Source organism: Podarcis liolepis (assembly GCF_965112155.1).
Source record: "Podarcis liolepis genome assembly, chromosome: W".
In the NCBI taxonomy this organism is placed as follows: domain Eukaryota; kingdom Metazoa; phylum Chordata; class Lepidosauria; order Squamata; family Lacertidae; genus Podarcis; species Podarcis liolepis.
In genome coordinates, this window is record NC_139568.1 from 17572990 (window position 1) to 17595499 (window position 22510).

The window sequence follows — 22510 nt, forward strand, 5'->3', positions numbered from 1 at the left end:
GACCTTGGTTCTCACGAGAAACAGAGCTCTCAGCTGCCGACTCCTTGGCTCCCCCTGGAGGCTGGAATGCTGCCTGGGACGACGTGACGGTCAGCTCCCCCTGCAGCTTGCAACCGGTGCCCTCAGCATCCCTGCACTCAATCGCATTCTGGGAAACAGCTAGGACCTCCGATGCAGTCAAACTCTGGGCTGGGATTTTTGCTTTGTGAGCTTTCATCAAAGCATACCACATTGCACGTGCAGTGGTGTTGCCAGCCAGCGTCTTAATTTCCTCAAGAGATACGGATAGGACTATTATGTCAATCGCTTTCGAATTCTGGCCTTTCCATCTCTCTGTCAGAGGAACTGGGGGGGCTTCAGAAACAGCATGCCACACCCCAAACTGACGCAGCAAAGATTCACACCATTTTGCCCAGGTTTCATAATTCTGCCCATCCAACTTAGGGCACTGAGCATCTCCATCAGCTTGGAAAAGCTCCATTCCAGCTTTTACTTTAGCCGCGAGTCTATTTTTTAATTGAAAGACTCCTTATCTTGGCAGCCATTAATCACGAAGCCTTTCTGGCTCGGCTCCCAGGCCAATTAATCTGCCGGAGATCAAAGACTCCTTGCTGAGGTAAAACAGAAAAGCGTCCCTTTGCTTTCGCTTTTCCCCCCTTCATACCTCTCAAACGCAGTCTGTTGCAGCTTTACTCTCCTGTAGGTGCCGTGAATCTGGGCCCGAAACCTTGTTTCCCAACAACAAGGTTATGCCAGGGAGAAACTGCCAGGGAGATAACGTCCATCATGGCCCCCAAGCCGGAGTTCGGAGTTTCCATCGGCCTCCCGTAGTCATGCAGATCCAACAGTTAGGGGCACAAAGCCTTAGAAATTCCTAGCCACATTCCAGGGCTTGGTGCACCCTCTTTCAGCAGAAAGCACAGTCAAAAGCTTGCACCGCAGAAGAGCAGAAGAGCATATTTACAGACTTTATTTAGAACATGAACAGAACAAAAGAAAACACGTCCGTTCTGAGTCAGCGTCTCTGACCGACTGAAAAAACGAAAGGAAAAACAGCAAGCATAAACATCCTGTGAATAGGACATGCGCAGACTCTGTTGCTTACAAAAGCCTGCTCCCTTTTAAGGTGGAACGGAAATATCCTAACAATTTGTGCCTATCAATGTAAATAGGTCTGCTGTGGAAAGGACTGATGTTGACTACAACCCTGATGTTTTCTGATTATTTTATAGAGCGTTTCCCTCAATACCAAAAAATGGAGGCAGAGACAATTTACTGAATTTCAAAACCACCGAAGCTTTATTGAATGAACGAATCAATTTATTACAGTCACAAACCAGAATATGGACTTATACAGAGATAGAGAACATGTAGAAGAAGAAGAAGAGTTTGGATTTGATATCCCGCTTTATCACTACCCTAAGGAGTCTCAAAGCGGCTAACATTCTCCTTTCCCTCCCCCAACAAACACTCTGTGAGGTGAGTGGGGCTGAGAGACTTCAGAGAAGTGTGACTAGCCCAAGGTCACCCAGCAGCTTCATGTGGAGGAGCGGAGACGCGAACCTGGTTCCCCAGATTACGAGACTACCGCTCTTAACCACTACACCACACTGGCTCTCATATATATGTAGGTTAAAATCAAAATCTATAAACTAGAACACAGTAAATATGCATGTCAATGCTTTATTATAATTAAGGCAGGTAAAATAATTATTACTCTTAATATTATTCATTGCTATGAGGCTTCTTGAAGCAACTCAGAATACAATCAACATTAGCAGAACACTTTCCTTTACAAGGACAATTTAAAAAGCAACAATTTAAAAGCAATAAAAAAGTAAAGGGTGCAAAAAGATACGAAGGACAGTAAGAAGGAGGTGGACAGGATTAGAGTAGAAGTGAAAGAGATAGGAAAGATACAGGAAGAGCTGATGGACAACATGGCTATGACGCAGATGAGGCAAAATCAATCAAATCTGAAGTTTAGAGGATTACCGGAGAGTCTAAATGAGAATATAAGATCTAAAATGGTTAAAGAGTTAGCAACTTGGCTAGACAGGAAGGAAGAAGAGATAAATTACTCTCTTGTAAACATATTCAGGATAAAAACAAAATCAGTCAAAGCCAAAGGGAAAAAATTACCAGGAGATGTATTAGCCATGTTTAATTCGTTGGAGATAAGAAATGAAATACTGAAACAGAATTATAACAAAAGGTTATATATTGAAGGAAACCCAATTATTATATTAAAAGAGATTCCTTCGAGATTTCTTCGAAGGAGGGACCCTTATAAAAAATTAACCAACCAGCTGAAGAAAAACGGGATCCTGTATAGATGGGAATTCCCGGAAGGTATTTCATTCTACTTCAAGGAAAAAAGATTTAAACTGTCCACCCCTTCAGAACTTCAGAAATTTGCAAGGAGATACGAGAAGGACTTTGGGAGGATGACAGGGTGGGAGGAGGAGGTTGGGAAGCAACAGGGGGAGGAGGGGGAGGGAGAGGGGAGTGAAGAAGAAGAAGGAGAGGAGGGAGAAGGGGAAGAAGTAGAGATAGAAGACAAGGAACAGTAGTTTCTATTTAGATTTGATAAACTCATTAACACTATATAACAGATGACTTTAAAAATACTAAATTGGAATGTGAATGGGCTGAACAATAAAAACAAAAGGAACCAGACTGCACATATATTATTGAAAAAGAATTGCGACCTAATTTGTCTACAAGAGACTCATGTAATAAATAAGCATAAGAGAATTCTGAGTAACAAGAGACTAGGATTGGACTTTGTGACATCGGATAAGGTTAAGAAAAGAGGCGTGGTAATATATATAAAGGAAAAATTTGAACCAAAATTATTGTATAAAGATGATCAAGGGAGACTGATTGTAGTACAGATGGTCTTTCAAGGAGAAAAAATAATTGTTGTTGGAATATATGCGCCAAATGATAAAAAGTCAGGTTTTTTTTCTGAATTAGGTAATAAGTTAATGGAGTGGATGGATCAAAAAATGATAATGATGGGTGACTTTAATGGGGTGGTAGCACCAGACTTGGATAGATCAACAAAAAAGCAAAAGACGAAGGAAGGTAAACTACCCTGCTCTTTTTTTGATATGGTTGATAATATGGGACTAATTGACGCCTGGAGATTTAAAAACCCCACTATTAAACAATACACCTTCTTTTCAAACCCAAACCAGAGTTGGGGAAGAACAGATAGTGTTTGGATATCGAAGGAAATGATAGAAAATTTAATTAAGTCTGAAATTCTTCCACGAACAATATCTGATCATAATGCGGTTTCTATAGAATTAAGAGGTAAAGATGTTAGAGTAGGACGATGGAGAATGAATGAATTCTTATTCAATGATCAGAAAATTGTAACAAAGGCTAAAGAAACAATTGAAGAATATTTTAAATGGAATTTAAATGGAGAAACTGCTATAGAGATGGTGTGGGATGCAGGAAAGGCAGTTATGAGGGGTTTTTTGATTCAGAAAAATAGTCACTTAAGGAAAGAAAAAGAGAAAAAGAAAGAACAGATTTTAACACAGATCATAGAAAATGAAAGAAAATTAACTATTAACCCTGATGAGAAGACGGCTGTCAGGGGCTGCCTCAGGTCTCAGCTCACAAAAGACCAACGCCAAGCTCTTCTTATATACAAGGATGTTTATTGCAGTTCATTATTGGTTCCACAACCGAGGCGCGCAGCCCCGCGTCTCTTAACGTTAGACATTTGAAGTCCCCTCTGAGTCGGTCCCGCCTCTACACCAGCTTAAGAGGCTTGTGCTAGACCACCTCTTCCTGTCTTTCCTTTTCCGCAGGGTCTTTCTGCCCCCCTGGGTTCCTTCCCTCCTGCTCTCTCCTGAAGCGGATTCCTCAGATGCCTGTTCCCCCCTCCTTCGTGCTTTGGGGCTAGGCTCCTCCTCCAGGCTTTCTCCATTTCCGCGCGCCTCCACATTTGAACTTGGCGCGCGTTCGCTCCCCCTGACCTTCCTCTTGACACTTACACTACTCCCTGTACTACTCTCCGCCTCTTCCGGCAGGACGTCCTGCCCCGATCTCCTTCCCCTGTCTCCTTCCTGCTCCGCTCCGTGTGTCACACTGGGAACTCCCCTCTCTTCTCTTCGTTCCTGCTGGGAAGCCGGCCCCGATCTCCCACTCCCACTCGGGGTTTCCCTGCTGCTTCCCTGCTCCTGGCAGGTCCCCCCTGTGACCCCCCTTGTCCTGACTAGGGGCGCCCCCTCCTGGGAATCCTCCGATTCACTTGAGAGACTCATGGAAGACCTCAAGTCATTGTCATCCTCTTCCTCACTGTCCTGGGATTCTTCCTCATCGCTCTCCGTCTCCTCCCTCACCTGTGCCTCTGTCTCTGAACCCCTGACAACGGCAAAACAAAATATAAAGATACTACAAGCCAAATTTTCTACAATAATCAACCAAGAGATTGAATGGAAAATTAAAACGATGAAACAGAAGAACTTTGAATCAGCAAATAGGGTAGGGAAATATTTGGCGTGGCAAATAAGAGAAAGAAGGAAACAAAATGTGATTTGTAAGATAAGGGAAGGAGAAAGGATGGTAGAGGAACCAAAAGAGATAAAAAAGATATTTCAAAAGTATTATAAGGATTTATATAAGAGGAGGAAAGGAAACAGATTATGAAATAGATTGCTTCTTACAAGAACACCATCTGCAACAGATCTCAAAAGAAGAAAAAGAGCTATTAGTTCAAAACATTACACAAGAAGAGATAAAGGAGGCTATAAAAAAGATGAAATCTGGGAAAGCGCCGGGGCCGGATGGCCTTCCGGCTAAATACTACAAAATATTAAGTGACCAAGTATCACCAATGTTATGTGAAGTGATGAACAATATAATAAAAGAGGGAAGGATCCCGAATACCTGGAAGGAAGCATATATTACATTGATTCCTAAAAAAGATGTGGATGCTCTGGAAGTGAAGAATTATAGGCCAATTTCGTTATTAAATAATGATTATAAACTGTTTGCTGACGTAATGGCAGAAAGATTAAAAAAGGTTTTAAACAACAGAATTCATAAAGATCAAACGGGCTTCCTTCCAGGGAGACAACTAAGGGACAATGTAAGAAATGTGATAGACATTATTGAATATTTGGACACCAGAATAGATAAACAGGCAGCCCTGGTATTCATAGATGCCGAAAAGGCATTTGATAATATTTCGTGGGGCTTCCTGATGAAAAGTTTGAAATTTATGGGAATGGGAGAAAAATTTAGAAGAGGCATAGAAGCAATTTATCATGAACAAAAGGCAAAACTGGTAATAAATAATACTACAACGGAATTTTTTAATATACATAAAGGGACTAGACAAGGTTGCCCCCTGTCTCCTTTATTGTTTATAACCGTATTAGAAATACTCAATAAGAGACTGAGAGAAGCAACAGAGGTTAAAGGAATTAAGGTCGGAAAGAGGGAATACAAAATCAAAGCTTTTGCGGATGATATTGTACTAACACTAGAGGACCCAAAGAATAGCGTAAAAGAAGCCCTACAAATATTTGAAGAGTTTGGTGCTGTGGCAGGACTCAAGGTAAATAAAAATAAAACTAAAATGTTGGTTAAAAACTTAACTAAGGAAGAAACAACAGATCTAGAACAAAGGGCGGGTATTATGACAGCTAAAAAAGTGAAATATCTTGGAGTGTGGATTACGACAAAAAACATAAATTTATATAACGATAATTACGAGGCCACATGGAGGAATATAAAGAAAGACCTGGAAATCTGGGGGAGGATGAAACTATCCTTTTTGGGGAGGATAGCGGTTGTTAAAATGAATGTTCTGCCCAGAATGTTGTTCTTATTTCAAACTATCCCTGTACTTAAAGGTTTAAAGCAGTGTAAGGAATGGCAGAGAGCCCTGGCAAGATATATCTGGCAGGGAAAAAGACCACGGATAAAAATGAAAATATTGGTAGACAAAAAGGAAAGAGGAGGCTTTTCCTTACCGGACTTGAGTCTATATTATGAAGCCGCATCTTTATTGTGGCTAAAAGACTGGATAAGATTGGAAAATAGAGATATACTAGATTTGGAGGGCTTCAATAACAGGTACGGATGGCATTCGTACCTGTGGTACGAAAAGGTGAAGGTTCATAGGGGTTTCCTAAATCATATTTTTAGGGGACCAATATACCAGGTATGGGAGAGAAATAAAAATCTCCTGGAAAGGAAGACTCCCTGGTGGATCTCACCATTAGAGGTGTTAACGATTAGGAAAACAAATATGGAAGAGAAGAATGCCACCTATGAAGAACTTATAAGTAAAACAGAACAAGGGAACAAACTTAGACCCTACGAAGAGATAAAAAACTTATTCACTGGCTGGTTGCAATACCACCAGGTGAATGATTTGTTAAAAGAAGATAAAAAGAAACTGGGCTTTGAAGACAAAAAATCTAAGTTCCATGTGGAGGTAGTTGAAGATAAAAATAAAATACTGTCTAGGATATATGATATGCTACTGGAGTGGTACACAAAAGACGAGGAGGTGAAGGAGGCAATGATTAAATGGGCAATAGACATCGGCTATAATCTTGACTTTGAATGGTGGGAGGAATTGTGGAACAGTAGTATAAAGTTTACGGCGTGTATGGCACTGAGGGAAAATATCTGGAAAATGATATTGTTAACGGAAAAATCTGAGGGCTCTCTTGGACAAAACAAAGACACCAACCAGGATAACATGGAGCAAAACAGCAGCCTGTAGGCTTGGCCTTTATTGAACTGTTGCAACAGGGTGTTCCCCTCACTAGCAAGAGAGAGGAAAGACCCAGAACAATGGGCTGCAAGACCTTATAAACACTTTTGAAATTCCCCTCCTCTAGCTCAAGCCCACCCCTAGAAACATCATGCATACATTACAGAAAGGAGGGGTTGACATCATGCATACATTACAGAAGGGGTTGACATCATGCATACATTACAGAAAGGAGGGGTTGAGGGAGGAGTTGTCACCTGGCTGCTTCCTCCTTTCCCCCTGCCCATGAGTCACTTCCAGAAGACAAAGGGGAGTTTGCAGTTTCCTGCCCCCAGAGGGGAGATCTGATTATTGTCCTTTGTTTCAGTCCGTGCTGAATCCACTACCATATGCAAGTTCTTTGTCATTTTGATTGTCTTCTGTCTGGGATTATCAGGGCTGACTGGGCAACTGGGCAGGGCTCCTGCAGATGTGCTGAGACAGTGAAGGGATTATGGCTGACCAGGACAAAGCCACCCCCCTTTGATAGTTCTTGTCATATGGAGTAAAATAAAATGGAACAGTGCAAATCCGATGTATGGTTGATTTTCTATGAATTTATAACAGAAATGTGGCATATGTAGGTGTGAGTGAGTGTGTGTGTCAAGTTTGCACAAACAGAATGATTGGGGTGGGGGGGTTCCTGCTACAGTTCCCCCCTTCGGAGATAAGATTGCAAAGGTGGCTACTTTGCAATCCTTTTCTCCGCACAATTTAAGGTGGTAAATAATAACCTGGTATTCTCCGTCCCAGATGTGTGTGTCCATGTGAACCTGAAAGGGACTTGGATATCATGCTACTTTAAGGATATTTGCATGGAAATATAATGGTGTAACAGTGCACATAGTTAGACATAGGATATCACGTAAATTAATATTTTGTTGCTCAGTTACTTGTGGTATTCTAGCACCTTGGAAGAAATATTTTCTCAATAGTGATCTATGCTTTACATTTAGGCAGGAAGGTCCACTAATGACTGAAAAGTGCAGTTTGCTTCCCCCCACCCATTTGTGTGTTCTCAGGTGTCAAGGTAGCTCTTCTGTGGTCTCACATCGGCATGGTGTCGCAGTAGTGGCAATCCCTGGTGAATCCACTTAGGGCTTTCATATTTATCATGTAGCCTGGTACCCACCACAGCTGGCACAGGTTTCGGACACGTCCTGAGAGAAATGCCTTTGCCTTGGCCAAAATCCATGGGATTTCTTATTATTATTACAGGCTCTGGTCTTGCATCCTGGGAAGTTGCTCACTTGCACTTTAAGGACCAAAAAGCTAATTGCAGCCTGGATACACTTGCCCAATTCAAACTGAGTCCAATTTGAATTTATGTGCCCATGGTTCTCAACCTTTCAAACCAGTCTGTTAAAGGAAAACCGTTCTTAAAAGGGCACTTTGTCCAAATAAGTCAATTTAACTCTATAAGGGATCATTCCTGCTAAACCAAAGCATGTGCACCTTCATGTATCTTATAAGCTTCTCCTTGGTAAAGCAAGTTTTAGCACATTTTAAAATGGATAGGGAAAGTTGGAGGAGTGCCAGGTGGGACAATGAAATGTGGTTATCTAAACATTGGACTACACAATAGTGTGAGCTATCAGAAAGTATAAAATGCATGAGAATTGGTGTGCAAGCAATAAGACATTAAACATAAAAATAATTACACACAAAATAGCCCCCCCCCTGTGGGAATAACACACTGTCAGACACATTTCAACATTCCTACATAATAACACTTAAAACAAAACAAACTAATTAAATATCAGTTGCATATCTTGACACAATTGTGATCTTTTACGCATGTATCTTTTGAATCCTGGAGCACAGAGGCTTGAGGTTCAAGTGAAAAGATGTCCTTGCAAGTCAACTCCACCCCCCTTTGTCAGGCCCACTCCCCTGGCAGTCTATATCCTTTGAAAGAGATAGCTGTGGGCACTTGAAAACTCTGGTGTCTTGTGATGACGGAAGAACTGAGTTGAGGGGTTGTTGCTGCTTTTCATCATTGCACATCTGTATAGGTGATATCCTGTAAGGGGCAGGGTTTGGGGGCTTAAAGACAGTTAGAAAAGGGAGGGGGCAAAAGGCAAAAAGGATGTCCTTCGGTTTCTGTTGGAAGCTGCAAATAATAAAAATCTTAGCGAATTAAGCGTTTCATTCATTCCAATATTATTATCACATTTTCCTATAACTACTGTTATTATCTGCCAAGTTCATTTGCTTTCCTTCACTTTGGAGAGAAAGAGAACTGTAAAAAATACAAAGGTTAAAAAATAAAAAAGAAAGCAAAAAATTAGATTACCAGTCAGATGAAAACAAACTTGACACAAAGACATCAGATTTAGAAAAGAATTATTATTAAATATATTATCAAAACCACGCAGATTACTACTAGACTGAAAAAAATGGGAAAACCATGGGGAAAAAACTTTAAATTCACCATGTGCTATTTGATAAAAGAACTTCATGAAACTGACTTTCAACATGTGATGAACATGTCCCCAAAGTAAAACACACACACACAAAATGACCTATGAGGAACCAAATAAATAAATGCTAAAACACACAATTAATAAGTAACCCGAAGTAATCTGTTTTGGCATTCTAACATCGCAAATGAAAATAAAATAGTGTTTCTTGATGTGACAACATCAACTGTAATCTTAATACTGGGAAATGAGTTAATACCAAGAAAATGAATGGCAATTTAAAGTTGTGCAGGTACCTTGCACTAGCCAAAATGACAGAATAAGAAATGCTCAGGCAAAAAGGTAAACAAATACCATTCCACAAACAATGTTTGGTTGTGGAAGTCACTAATATAGCATGGATTCAGACTTGTTTCACAGAACAGAAAGAAAGTTGCTGTGGGAGGAAAAAGGGACAAACACTTTGTTATCGGGGTTCACATATCCTGTTAAAAGGGAAAATTATTTCATGTGAGAAGCTTGTCAGGAAATGCTGTTCCTAAAATTCCCATTGAGGGGGGGAATGCTTTGATATTTACCTGTGAAAAGAATTTGGCATGTTAAGATTTGGAACTTGGAAAGCTCTTGACTTTTGATGGGCTAGTTGTTGTTTTGTGTTGTTTTGTTTTGTTTTGTTTTGTTTTGTTTTTAGCCTTTTGTCTTAAGTAGCCCCTGGAGCAAAGACAGATTAAGGGTGATTTCCCTCAATGGTTCAAAGTTTTCTTTTCTTTTCTTTTTTTTTTGGAAGAAACCTCCTCTCCCCCCTTACAGTTCCCCCCTTCCTCTCTCTCTCTTCTTTAGCTGATCTAGCCTCTGTGCATGTGCAGAGTTCATGTCTCAGCAAACCTTTTATACTATTGAAAATGTTGCATCCTTTGGCTAAATTACCATTTGAATAAGGGAAAGGAAGGGTAAGGAGTAGATTTTGAAAACAGGGTTTGATTTTAAACAAAAAAGAGAAACTCAGCAATTTAAGTATTCACCAAAGCTAGCAATTTCAGCCCAAGCAAACTGAGACTGCTTCCTTTATGTACAGGAAAGGGCCAATATCCCTCTGGCCATTCGCGGAACAATCAACCGCTCTCTTATTTATGAGTAAAAATGGCCAGAGTTAGAATTCATAGGATTTTTTTTTCTTTCTTTCTTTCTTTTTTTTTTTTTAAACATTCTCAGTCATTTCAGCCTTACCATTTGGTCAAGGCTAATTCTACTTGACTATATGAATTTTTATGTGCTTAAACTTTAATAGACTTTTAAGTTTGATTTTTTTTTAAATAATAGACAAAACAATAAACACTGTAATCACTTAAATGCCTGATATCACCAGTTCTGCTTCAAACATCTTCTTTGGTGTAGGAAGTCTTCTTTCTACACATAACTGCTAGTTCTCCTTCTGCACAAAACTGCACAAAACTGCTGCATTTTGGGGAAGCTTTGCACCCTTTCTTTTGCATTCTAGAAAGTCTTGCTTGTAGGTTTTTCCCTGCCTTTTGCACACACTGTGCGAACCTGCTCTTCACGCCTAGCTGACTACAGAACCTGATTACATTGTTACATGCTATAATCAATCATTAAGTAACAGACATCCCAAGCTCATGGAAAACAAACTGTACTTGCTCTCCATGCCTAGCTGACCATCTCTATAGAACTTGATTGTTATATTGTTTGTGCCAATTAATCCCTAGTTACAATTCAGTTAGGAGGCTTCATGCCTGTTAGTTCTGGCTCCGATTCTCAGCCTTCTCTCCATCAATGATAAATGATCACATGTAATCCCCACCTTTCACATGCAATTCCCGCCTTAGTACTTATGTTAACCAATCACAAGTTTCTGTGTGTATGTATCAACCAATCAGCCACAGGCACACTTTGGCAATGCTTGCAATATTCAATAAAATAGGCTCCCAGGGTCCGCCCTGGCCAGACGCCTAGCTACACCTGCCTCTCTTGTCTCCCGTGATTTTTCATTTCTACATCTGGTGACCCACGACGTGCCAGATCCCTTGCGCAGCCGAAGCAGTCAGCCAGCCTCATACTTCACTCGACTGGAGAAGTCTTAGCCGGCTACACCGTGAGTATGGGGGGGGAGCTTACAAAGTCCCAGAAAGTGCATGCTACTGAACTGCTTCATTTAGTCAGACAGAGAGGTGCAGGTGCTCATGTTTCTTTAAAGGAAATTGAACAATTGCTATGTGAGATCGCATTCCAATGTCCCTGGTACCCTGAGGCAGGTTCCTTGGGGGTAGAGGCCTGGCAAAAGATTGGAAAAACCTTTTTTGAAGAACCCAGGGCTCCTATCCAATGTCTGCTAACTTGGCAGAAGTGCGCAGATGCCGTGGCAAAATTTGGACCTCAGGCGTCCCAGGCGTCTCCCTCGGCCCCTGCATCTCTGTCTGTTGGAGACAACCCCCCTCCTTATCCTAAGCTTTTGCCTCCTGCACAATCCTGCCAATCCCTCCCTCCTTTGCCTGCTTCCAACCCACCCACCCCCCCTTCCACCCTTCCTGCATCTGCTCATACAGGAGCTATTCCTCAGCCCACACCCATTCCCCCTTCCCCCCTTCCTGCATCTGCTCATACAGGAGCTGTCCCTCAGCCCACAACCACCACCCCCATCCCCCCTTCCCTCCCTCCTGTGTTTCCTTTGCATGCACCTGCTTCTTCAGAAGCTGTGTCTCAGCCCACATCCACTTCCCCCCCTCTTCCTTCCCCCTCTCTTTCTTCCCTCCCTCCTTCCACCCCTCCCTTGCCTGCCTCAGCTCCTGCCTGTTTCACGGGAGCTGTCCGTGTTGCACTTTCCCAGGCAAGGCAGAAAGGGCTCCTTTCCTTAGAGGAAGAATCTGAGTGGGCTGGTGAAATGCCATCAGCTTTCCCTGTCTCCAACTCAACCCCATCAGCTTTCCCTGTCTCCAGCTCAACCCCATCAGCTTTCCCTGTCTCCAGCTCAACCCCATCTGCTTTCCCCATTTCTTATGCAAACCCAGGCACAGCACAACAACAGGTGCTATATGAAACCCTTCCTTATTCTGTAATGCAAGAATTAAGAAGGGCCATTGTGGATTCCAGTTTAAAATCCACTTATTTGACAGGAATGCTGGAGGGAATAGCAACTGCTTCAACTGCAATCGCCCAGGTCATTTTGCTAAACAATGCAGAGCCCCTGGCGGGGGTCCAAACAGGAATGGTGATGCCAATAAGGCTAAACCTTCCAAGAAATGCCCAAAGTGCGGTAAAGGCTATCATTGGGCAAATCAGTGCAGGAGTTCGGGAAACTCCTTAGGGGCCCCACTCCCGGGCCAGGACAAATAGGGAGCCCCCCCCCCCGCCGTTAGTCTCCACTATTAAAACCATCTCAAAGGATACACGCTCTGATTTTACCAACAACTTAATTAATCAAAAAAACCAAAGACACTGTTTTACCTGGTGAAATTGTGCTTATGACCACCCAATTACCTCCTAAAGTCGCAGGCTTAATTTTACCCAAATTTTCTGCGGCCAAAGAAGGAATCCAGGTTATTCCAGGAGTTATGGATCCTTTATCCCACTCTTGATATCGCTGCTCTGTGAAATTGACTAACGATTGTGATACTTTTGTCTCCTTTCTCAGTAGGTCTGAATATATCTCTTTAGTTGTTTCTCTCTTAGGAGTCCCTGGATTGGCTGTACCGAATCATACGAACATTAATTCTTTAGCTTGTTCTGCAGAAGAAGCCCTGAATTTTACTTCAGAAGCTCTTCACTTTTTGAATAAATAACAGAGTGAAATTCACTATGGAAGAAAAAGCCCTGAATTTTACTTCACAAGCTTCTCACCTTTTGAATAAAGAACAGAGTGAATTTCACTATGGACTTTTTCACTATGGACTTTTACAAAATCGTTCTGCTATCACTATTTGCTGATGCTTCATCATTATGGATGTGAATCATTATGGATTGCAAAATCTTACACACCACATTACACAAAACTTTAGATTTTCTGGCCTCTGGGGTTCTTTCACCCAGTGGCTTACTGCTTGGCTACCTAATCTTACCTGGCTTCGTAATCTCTTTCAATATGCCCTTGTCATTATATGCATCTTAATTTTGTTATGTTGCTTCCTTCAATGCATTCCTGGCCTCATAAGCCTTTTCTCTCGGCTTCTCTCTCCCCCTCAACCACCTAATAAACTTCTCGCCGCCTACCTTGCGAAATGGCAACACCAACAGTAAACCTAAGGTGAGATGTGGACGGGCTTATTTTGGGCATGCGTTGGCAAACCACGTATCCTGAAGTATTCTTGTCCCATCGATCCTGGACGGGCTTATTTTGGGCATGCGTTGGCAAACCACGTATCCCGAAGTATTCTTGTCCCATCGACCCTGGCGAACTTATTTTGGGCATTTGTTGGCACACCACTAATCCTGAAATATTTTTGCCTTATCTACCCAGAATGCCTCGCAAACAAGAAAAGAAAGGGGGAGATAAAGGGAAGTCTTCTTTCTACACATAACTGCTAGTTCTCCTTCTGCACAAAACTGCACAAAACTGCTGCATTTTGGGGAAGCTTTGCACCCTTTCTTTTGCATTCTAGAAAGTCTTGCTTGTAGGTTTTTCCCTGCCTTTTGCACACACTGTGCGAACCTGCTCTTCACGCCTAGCTGACTACAGAACCTGATTACATTGTTACATGCTATAATCAATCATTAAGTAACAGACATCCCAAGCTCATGGAAAACAAACTGTACTTGCTCTCCATGCCTAGCTGACCATCTCTATAGAACTTGATTGTTATATTGTTTGTGCCAATTAATCCCTAGTTACAATTCAGTTAGGAGGCTTCATGCCTGTTAGTTCTGGCTCCGATTCTCAGCCTTCTCTCCATCAATGATAAATGATCACATGTAATCCCCACCTTTCACATGCAATTCCCGCCTTAGTACTTATGTTAACCAATCACAAGTTTCTGTGTGTATGTATCAACCAATCAGCCACAGGCACACTTTGGCAATGCTTGCAATATTCAATAAAATAGGCTCCCAGGGTCCGCCCTGGCCAGACGCCTAGCTACACCTGCCTCTCTTGTCTCCCGTGATTTTTCATTTCTACAACCTCACACCTTTTAAAAAACAAAGAGCAAATCTGGGCTGAATTTCAACTCCATTACCACACCAGAATTTAAGAATTACCCTCCAATGCTTGCAGACACATAGCCTTCCACACAGCCACAAATTGGGAGAGTTGAAAGGGGACCCTGGGGTCATCTAGTCCAACCCTCCAAAATATAGGGTTCACAGTAAGATTTCGCAGCAAGAGTTGTACTACCAAAGAGGCATACACATTTAAGTACAGATTTACAGCTGGGAAAGGAAACATCTATACTCCTGAGAGGATCTCTTATAAAGCACAGTTAAAGCAGCCCTAGATTTGATTTTTTTTTTTTAAAGGGAGTACACAAGTGTTGCCCCCCTTCCCTCTTTGCAGTTTCCTTTAAAGGAAGCTTACTCGGGAGTAAATTTACCTGGCACAGAAGTAAGAAGGGAGAAAACAACTGAAAGAGGCAGAGTGAAACAAGGGGGAGGGGGGGCATTTTCTAACAAAAGAGGCCATGAAGTCTTATAGAGACTGATATCAGGAGCCTTACAATAACTCTTCTGTCCAACCAAATCAAAGTTAAAACTGGACTCAAATATTTTTTCTTAGAATGAACATCATACTTTTATAGGCATACGCTTAATGAAATACATACACTGCATTTTAGCTTGAGAGAGCAGTTGTGCTCAACTAGGCTTTTGCAGCAGAAACATTTGGTTAACTTCTTCCAGAATAGACTGGAGCAGAGGTGTACTCACGAACTCAAAAGTTACCAGAAAACATTTACCATTAGACTTAAAATCACCCTCCTCACTTAAAACTAGAAGAAAGAGGTGGGGTAATCCCCCTTTCAGAACACAAGTAGCACGTATACAGGATTTCACCACTTGGGAGGAAAACTCTCTTTTAGAGCCTCTCTCAAATAACAAACATTTGCACACTCCATTCTCCATTTTGTTTTGTCTAAGATTGATAAGGCGCAACATGGCTTCCTTAGATTTAAAATTTTGAAGCAAGCTTGCAATTTAAAATTATGTGCATTTAAGAACAGTCTGTGGATGCCAAGGCCAATGTACATACAAACCCTTGAAATATTCCTGAATCTTTGAGTACATCTCTTATTCATTTATTTTATTTTTTGTAAGAGAAACTAAAATCTCTAATGCGTGGGCTCTCAGGCTGGGCTGTTATTATATCTACTGCCTTCTGAGCACCATTAAGTTTACAGTTTCATGTTCCAGCTGTAGACTACAGTTTAACAACACAAACTTAACCATTTTTTGCCCCTTTATTTTATTTTTTATTTTTTTCTCTAATTGGAGATGACAAGCTGGAGGGGCATATTAGAATCCTCTCTGGGGCAAAAAGGCTTCATGGAAGCTTTGTTGCCAGGAGGAGTCCAGCTAGGGTGTTTAGTGAGCTCCCCTTCTCTCATATGTTATTATTGGGCTTTTTTTTTCGTTAACGAAGTACGCTAAAGACAGAAAGAGTGGAAACACACACAAGGGAGGAGAGGGCAATGGGAAAGAAAGGGGGGACAGAAAAAAAATATCCTTTCAGTGTTTGGAATATCTTAGACTACCACAACTTTCACCTATCTTCAAGCTACAATCTCATTCCAAGAAACCTTATACATGAACTCAAACTTCTGCCACGGGACACCTGGCCCGAGAAAACTTCTGCCACGGGACACCTGGCCCGAGAAACTTCTGCCACGGGACACCTGGCCCGAGAAAACTTCTGCCACGGGACACCTGGCCCGAGAAACTTCTGCCACGGGACACCTGGCCCGAGAAAACTTCTGCCACAAAACTAAAATTCCTTTTCCTCAGCGCTGCTTCACAAGACTAATCCTAGTGTGGGGCCCCACTTCGTGAACCGCCCCTTCTACCCTCCACAACAGCCTCCTGCCTAGCCTTTGAGACTAAGTTTGGGCTCCCTACTGGACGCCTGCGCTGTGCAGTGCCAGATCGGGGTTCCGAGAAAACAAAGTTTTGAAAGGGGAGCAAACGACCTTGCGTTCTCACATACCCAGGTCATCCCTAACAAAGGTCACCAGGCAGGAGGGGAAGCTTCATTTGCATAGTTAGGGTAGGTGGAGAGTAAGAGAATACTTGAAAGACTCCTCTGGACGACTCCGAGAGAGGGATGTCAGAGAAAAACAGTAAAGAGCCACGCTTTCCCGGACTCAATTCCAAGACGGAAAACGGGGGAGAAAAGGGATAGAGAGATTAAGACGTTCCTGGACGACCCCGGGGGGGAACGTCGGAAAACAGCAAAAGGTACCACAATTTCCCCGGCCAAGCACCACATAAGAATTTGTGGGGAGAGAAAGGGAAAGGTTTTGACGTTTCTAGACGACTCCGAGAGATAACGTCAGACAGAAAAGTTCCGCGATTTCCCTGGCCACTTTCCGAAGGGGAAAATCGGGGGAGAAAAGAATAGAGCTAAAACGTTCCTGGCCGACCCCGAGAGGGAACGTTGGAAATGAAAGAAGGAAAGTCTGGCTGTCGTGGAGATGTTCCTTTTCCACCCCCCTCCCAATGTATTTACTTCAAACCATACTCACGTTCGAAGATGTCCCCCACGAATTTCAGGATCCTTTTCTTTTTAGCCGGCTTGACCTCGCCTTTGCTCCCCTGGTTGAGCTTTTGGTGACGATTGATTACCGCCCGCAAAGAGGAGGCAGGGAGAGGAAGAAGGATCCCTGGGCTAAGGTTGCCCAGTGGCGCCCGATCCCTTCTATCTCCCCTCTCACCTTTACAGGAGAACCAAGTGTCCCTGAGTCTGGGTCGCCAACTGTTAACGGAAAAATCTGAGGGCTCTCTTGGACAAAACAAAGACACCAACCAGGATAACATGGAGCAAAACAGCAGCCTGTAGGCTTGGCCTTTATTGAACTGTTGCAACAGGGTGTTCCCCTCACTAGCAAGAGAGAGGAAAGACCCAGAACAATGGGCTGCAAGACCTTATAAAAACTTTTGAAATTCCCCTCCTCTAGCTCAAGCCCACCCCCAGAAACATCATGCATACATTACAGAAAGGAGGGGTTGACATCATGCATACATTACAGAAGGGGTTGACATCATGCATACATTACAGAAAGGAGGGGTTGAGGGAGGAGTTGTCACCTGGCTGCTTCCTCCTTTCCCCCTGCCCATGAGTCACTTCCAGAAGACAAAGGGGAGTTTGCAGTTTCCTGCCCCCAGAGGGGAGATCTGATTATTGTCCTTTGTTTCAGTCCGTGCTGAATCCACTACCATATGCAAGTTCTTTGTCATTTTGATTGTCTTCTGTCTGGGATTATCAGGGCTGACTGGGCAACTGGGCAGGGCTCCTGCAGATGTGCTGAGACAGTGAAGGGATTATGGCTGACCAGGACAAAGCCACCCCCCTTTGATAGTTCTTGTCATATGGAGTAAAATAAAATGGAACAGTGCAAATCCGATGTATGGTTGATTTTCTATGAATTTATAACAGAAATGTGGCATATGTAGGTGTGAGTGAGTGTGTGTGTCAAGTTTGCACAAACAGAATGATTGGGGTGGGGGGGTTCCTGCTACAGTTCCCCCCTTCGGAGATAAGATTGCAAAGGTGGCTACTTTGCAATCCTTTTCTCCGCACAATTTAAGGTGGTAAATAATAACCTGGTATTCTCCGTCCCAGATGTGTGTGTCCATGTGAACCTGAAAGGGACTTGGATATCATGCTACTTTAAGGATATTTGCATGGAAATATAATGGTGTAACAGTGCACATAGTTAGACATAGGATATCACGTAAATTAATATTTTGTTGCTCAGTTACTTGTGGTATTCTAGCACCTTGGAAGAAATATTTTCTCAATAGTGATCTATGCTTTACATTTAGGCAGGAAGGTCCACTAATGACTGAAAAGTGCAGTTTGCTTCCCCCCACCCATTTGTGTGTTCTCAGGTGTCAAGGTAGCTCTTCTGTGGTCTCACATCGGCATGGTGTCGCAGTAGTGGCAATCCCTGGTGAATCCACTTAGGGCTTTCATATTTATCATGTAGCCTGGTACCCACCACAGCTGGCACAGGTTTCGGACACGTCCTGAGAGAAATGCCTTTGCCTTGGCCAAAATCCATGGGATTTCTTATTATTATTACAGGCTCTGGTCTTGCATCCTGGGAAGTTGCTCACTTGCACTTTAAGGACCAAAAAGCTAATTGCAGCCTGGATACACTTGCCCAATTCAAACTGAGTCCAATTTGAATTTATGTGCCCATGGTTCTCAACCTTTCAAACCAGTCTGTTAAAGGAAAACCGTTCTTAAAAGGGCACTTTGTCCAAATAAGTCAATTTAACTCTATAAGGGATCATTCCTGCTAAACCAAAGCATGTGCACCTTCATGTATCTTATAAGCTTCTCCTTGGTAAAGCAAGTTTTAGCACATTTTAAAATGGATAGGGAAAGTTGGAGGAGTGCCAGGTGGGACAATGAAATGTGGTTATCTAAACATTGGACTACACAATAGTGTGAGCTATCAGAAAGTATAAAATGCATGAGAATTGGTGTGCAAGCAATAAGACATTAAACATAAAAATAATTACACACAAAATAGCCCCCCCCCTGTGGGAATAACACACTGTCAGACACATTTCAACATTCCTACATAATAACACTTAAAACAAAACAAACTAATTAAATATCAGTTGCATATCTTGACACAATTGTGATCTTTTACGCATGTATCTTTTGAATCCTGGAGCACAGAGGCTTGAGGTTCAAGTGAAAAGATGTCCTTGCAAGTCAACTCCACCCCCCTTTGTCAGGCCCACTCCCCTGGCAGTCTATATCCTTTGAAAGAGATAGCTGTGGGCACTTGAAAACTCTGGTGTCTTGTGATGACGGAAGAACTGAGTTGAGGGGTTGTTGCTGCTTTTCATCATTGCACATCTGTATAGGTGATATCCTGTAAGGGGCAGGGTTTGGGGGCTTAAAGACAGTTAGAAAAGGGAGGGGGCAAAAGGCAAAAAGGATGTCCTTCGGTTTCTGTTGGAAGCTGCAAATAATAAAAATCTTAGCGAATTAAGCGTTTCATTCATTCCAATATTATTATCACATTTTCCTATAACTACTGTTATTATCTGCCAAGTTCATTTGCTTTCCTTCACTTTGGAGAGAAAGAGAACTGTAAAAAATACAAAGGTTAAAAAATACAAAAGAAAGCAAAAAATTAGATTACCAGTCAGATGAAAACAAACTTGACACAAAGACATCAGATTTAGAAAAGAATTATTATTAAATATATTATCAAAACCACGCAGATTACTACTAGACTGAAAAAAATGGGAAAACCATGGGGAAAAAACTTTAAATTCACCATGTGCTATTTGATAAAAGAACTTCATGAAACTGACTTTCAACATGTGATGAACATGTCCCCAAAGTAAAACACACACACACAAAATGACCTATGAGGAACCAAATAAATAAATGCTAAAACACACAATTAATAAGTAACCCGAAGTAATCTGTTTTGGCATTCTAACATCGCAAATGAAAATAAAATAGTGTTTCTTGATGTGACAACATCAACTGTAATCTTAATACTGGGAAATGAGTTAATACCAAGAAAATGAATGGCAATTTAAAGTTGTGCAGGTACCTTGCACTAGCCAAAATGACAGAATAAGAAATGCTCAGGCAAAAAGGTAAACAAATACCATTCCACAAACAATGTTTGGTTGTGGAAGTCACTAATATAGCATGGATTCAGACTTGTTTCACAGAACAGAAAGAAAGTTGCTGTGGGAGGAAAAAGGGACAAACACTTTGTTATCGGGGTTCACATATCCTGTTAAAAGGGAAAATTATTTCATGTGAGAAGCTTGTCAGGAAATGCTGTTCCTAAAATTCCCATTGAGGGGGGGAATGCTTTGATATTTACCTGTGAAAAGAATTTGGCATGTTAAGATTTGGAACTTGGAAAGCTCTTGACTTTTGATGGGCTAGTTGTTGTTTTGTTTTGTTTTGTTTTGTTTTGTTTTGTTTTTAGCCTTTTGTCTTAAGTAGCCCCTGGAGCAAAGACAGATTAAGGGTGATTTCCCTCAATGGTTCAAAGTTTTCTTTTCTTTTCTTTTTTTTTTGGAAGAAACCTCCTCTCCCCCCTTACAGTTCCCCCCTTCCTCTCTCTCTCTTCTTTAGCTGATCTAGCCTCTGTGCATGTGCAGAGTTCATGTCTCAGCAAACCTTTTATACTATTGAAAATGTTGCATCCTTTGGCTAAATTACCATTTGAATAAGGGAAAGGAAGGGTAAGGAGTAGATTTTGAAAACAGGGTTTGATTTTAAACAAAAAAGAGAAACTCAGCAATTTAAGTATTCACCAAAGCTAGCAATTTCAGCCCAAGCAAACTGAGACTGCTTCCTTTATGTACAGGAAAGGGCCAATATCCCTCTGGCCATTCGCGGAACAATCAACCGCTCTCTTATTTATGAGTAAAAATGGCCAGAGTTAGAATTCATAGGATTTTTTTTTCTTTCTTTCTTTCTTTTTTTTTTTTTAAACATTCTCAGTCATTTCAGCCTTACCATTTGGTCAAGGCTAATTCTACTTGACTATATGAATTTTTATGTGCTTAAACTTTAATAGACTTTTAAGTTTGATTTTTTTTTAAATAATAGACAAAACAATAAACACTGTAATCACTTAAATGCCTGATATCACCAGTTCTGCTTCAAACATCATGGCTTCACCTCACACCTTTTAAAAAACAAAGAGCAAATCTGGGCTGAATTTCAACTCCATTACCACACCAGAATTTAAGAATTACCCTCCAATGCTTGCAGACACATAGCCTTCCACACAGCCACAAATTGGGAGAGTTGAAAGGGGACCCTGGGGTCATCTAGTCCAACCCTCCAAAATATAGGGTTCACAGTAAGATTTCGCAGCAAGATTTGTACTACCAAAGAGGCATACACATTTAAGTACAGATTTACAGCTGGGAAAGGAAACATCTATACTCCTGAGAGGATCTCTTATAAAGCACAGTTAAAGCAGCCCTAGATTTGATTTTTTTTTTTTAAAGGGAGTACACAAGTGTTGCCCCCCTTCCCTCTTTGCAGTTTCCTTTAAAGGAAGCTTACTCGGGAGTAAATTTACCTGGCACAGAAGTAAGAAGGGAGAAAACAACTGAAAGAGGCAGAGTGAAACAAGGGGGAGGGGGGGCATTTTCTAACAAAAGAGGCCATGAAGTCTTATAGAGACTGATATCAGGAGCCTTACAATAACTCTTCTGTCCAACCAAATCAAAGTTAAAACTGGACTCAAATATTTTTTCTTAGAATGAACATCATACTTTTATAGGCATACGCTTAATGAAATACATACACTGCATTTTAGCTTGAGAGAGCAGTTGTGCTCAACTAGGCTTTTGCAGCAGAAACATTTGGTTAACTTCTTCCAGAATAGACTGGAGCAGAGGTGTACTCACGAACTCAAAAGTTACCAGAAAACATTTACCATTAGACTTAAAATCACCCTCCTCACTTAAAACTAGAAGAAAGAGGTGGGGTAATCCCCCTTTCAGAACACAAGTAGCACGTATACAGGATTTCACCACTTGGGAGGAAAACTCTCTTTTAGAGCCTCTCTCAAATAACAAACATTTGCACACTCCATTCTCCATTTTGTTTTGTCTAAGATTGATAAGGCGCAACATGGCTTCCTTAGATTTAAAATTTTGAAGCAAGCTTGCAATTTAAAATTATGTGCATTTAAGAACAGTCTGTGGATGCCAAGGCCAATGTACATACAAACCCTTGAAATATTCCTGAATCTTTGAGTACATCTCTTATTCATTTATTTTATTTTTTGTAAGAGAAACTAAAATCTCTAATGCGTGGGCTCTCAGGCTGGGCTGTTATTATATCTACTGCCTTCTGAGCACCATTAAGTTTACAGTTTCATGTTCCAGCTGTAGACTACAGTTTAACAACACAAACTTAACCATTTTTTGCCCCTTTATTTTATTTTTTATTTTTTTCTCTAATTGGAGATGACAAGCTGGAGGGGCATATTAGAATCCTCTCTGGGGCAAAAAGGCTTCATGGAAGCTTTGTTGCCAGGAGGAGTCCAGCTAGGGTGTTTAGTGAGCTCCCCTTCTCTCATATGTTATTATTGGGCTTTTTTTTTCGTTAACGAAGTACGCTAAA

The 22510-nt window shown here is 41.6% G+C and overlaps 1 long non-coding RNA gene across 1 annotated transcript; it reads left to right on the plus strand.

The window, feature by feature from the left end:
* The first annotated feature begins 9470 nt into the window (after positions 1-9470).
* On the plus strand, positions 9471-20212 carry LOC310697857. Its single transcript, XR_014521221.1, has 2 exons — positions 9471-9703; positions 20096-20212. It is a non-coding gene; the product is annotated as an uncharacterized lncRNA (long non-coding RNA).
* The last annotated feature ends 2298 nt before the right edge of the window (positions 20213-22510 follow it).